Source organism: Humulus lupulus, chromosome X, assembly GCF_963169125.1.
Source record: "Humulus lupulus chromosome X, drHumLupu1.1, whole genome shotgun sequence".
Taxonomy (NCBI): Eukaryota; Viridiplantae; Streptophyta; class Magnoliopsida; order Rosales; family Cannabaceae; genus Humulus; species Humulus lupulus.
The window spans coordinates 193696795-193699125 of record NC_084802.1 but is presented as its reverse complement, the minus strand read 5'-3'; the positions used below and the strand labels follow the sequence as shown (position 1 = coordinate 193699125).

The 2331-nt window shown below is 38.1% G+C and overlaps 1 non-coding gene across 1 annotated transcript; it reads right to left on the bottom strand.

The window, feature by feature from the left end:
* Positions 1–1598: 1598 nt before the first annotated feature.
* Positions 1599–1705, bottom strand: LOC133807684 (small nucleolar RNA R71). Its single transcript, XR_009879585.1, has one exon. It is a non-coding gene; the product is annotated as a small nucleolar RNA R71 (small nucleolar RNA).
* Between the last annotated feature and the right edge of the window lie 626 nt (positions 1706–2331).

Genomic DNA, 2331 nt, shown 5'->3' with positions numbered 1-2331 from the left:
GCTTTTCGCCCAGGAATTTTAACACGGGCCGCGGCATGGTGCAAATAGGGCCGCGGCCCGCCTCCTTAAAAACTTGGGTCCTAGGTTTTAATTTGGTAAAAAGAGAAGAGAAACTAGAGACGTACGGACAGAGGAAGTTCTTGGTTTTGAAGGCTGAATCTTAGAGTATTTTACATGTTTTTCTTCTTCCTGATGTTATCTTTAATTTTTGTTGTGATTAGCATTATGATTATGAACTAATTTTCTGCTTAGGATGTTTAATTGAATCACTTGAACCCCTGTTATGAACTAATGCAATTTCAATTTTCTTCTTCTTCAATCTTCTTCAATTCCATATAACCTGTTTTTATAGATTGATTATTGATTGGCCATCTGTAGTCAAATACATATGTTTTTAAGTCAAAATCTGAGAAGTGAGATTTAAATCTGTTGTGGTTATATTGGACATAATTCTAATTTAGAATGAAAGTATCTGAATTAATTGTGTAACTGTTATTAAGTTGTCGAGATTAATGCTACCTTTGTGGTTCAATTTACCATAGAAATATAGGAAATTGTCGCTTAGGTTGAGTTTATAATTCATAGTATGATTATAGGCTGCTGTATCAACTTGTTAATTGAATTAGGTAAAAAGAAGAAGAATTCACACTTTGCATTAGGGAATAATAGGGAGGATAGTTGATGAGATTAAATATCCTAATTGTTTCTTCAATGATTAAATTAAAAGTTTTACTATTAGTTGTTATTCCATTTAATTTTCAATTATTGTTTCTGCACTTTATAGTTTCTTTTGCTGTATTTACAAAAATCAAGAATTTCAATTCATCAAATAGAACAAGAAATTAATTGACTGGTAATTGATAAATCAGTCCTTGAGGACGATACTTGGTTTTACCATTTTATTACGAATTGCGACTGTGTGCACTTGCATAGCAAAAATATCGCAACAAGTTTTTGGCGCCGTTGCCGGGGACTGAAAATAATTATCAATATCAGTCTAATTAATTTTTATTCTAATTTGATTTTAATTTCTCTTGTTTCTAATCTGTTTAGTTGCTTAATTTGTCTATCTCAGGTGAATTTTGGTATATGCGTGGCAGAAAAGGAAAGGACACACTTGTTCCTCTGAATCCTGAGATTGAAAAGTCTTGCAAGCAAATCAGAAAGAACAAGAGGGAGGCCCAGAAATCTGTGAAGATGGCACAGAATGAAGGGGATGGCAGGAATGTTCTAATTCCTGGAATTGTACAAGGGGGTCAGGCTCAGAACAATGCTGAGAGGAGCCTGAGAGATTATGTACTGCCCACTCTGACGGGAGTACAGAATAGTATACGCCCACCAGCTGTAGAGGCTAACAACTTTGAAATCAAGCCCGCTATTCTACAAATGGTGCAGTCCTCTGTGCAATTCAATGGGTTGCCTTCTGAAGATCCTCACACCCATTTGTCCAATTTTCTGGAGTTGTGTGGAACCTTCAGATATAATGGGGTGAGTGACGATGCAATTAAGCTGAGGCTTTTCCCATTTTCTCTATTGTCACTTGGCAAGATCTAGCTCAGAAATTTTTGTCTAAATTCTTTCCTCCGTCCAAAGCTGCTAAATTGAGGGGAGAGATCAATAACTTTTGCCAGAATGACGGAGAGTCATTGTATGAAGCTTGGGAACGGTTTAAGGAACTCCTGAGAAGATGTCCTCATCATGGCATTGAACAGTGGATGCTAGTACATAATTTCTACAATGGTTTATGTCCTACAACCAGAACCATTATTGATGCTACAGCGGGTGGCACTTTTATGAGCAAGAGCACAACTGGTGCTTATGAGCTGCTAGAGGACATGGCTACAAACAACCATCAGTGGTCTGAGGAAAGATCATCAGGAGTCAGAAAGGTAGCTAGGGTGCATGAGCTGGATGCAATCACTGCTCTAACAGCACAAGTAGCCTCTCTGACAAAGTAGTTACAACAGAGCACTGTATCTGCTAATGCGGTTCAAATGGCAGCCAGGTGTGAAATCTGTGGTGGTCCTCACTTTTTTGATCAGTGTCCTACCAACATTAATAATAACATTCTGATGGATCAAACTCAGATTCAATCGGTGGGAAACTTTCAGAGGCCAGTAAATAATCCATTTGCCAATACTTACAATCCTGGGTGGCGAAATCATCCTAATTTTTCTTGGAGGAATAATTAGGGCCAGCAACCTCAGTTTCAGGGGCAATTTCAGAATAATATGCCTCAGCCACCAATGCATCAAGGCTCTTCATCACAACAGCCTAGGCCTCAACAGTCAATGAATCAAGCTCCACCTGAAAGGCCTAATGAATTACAAG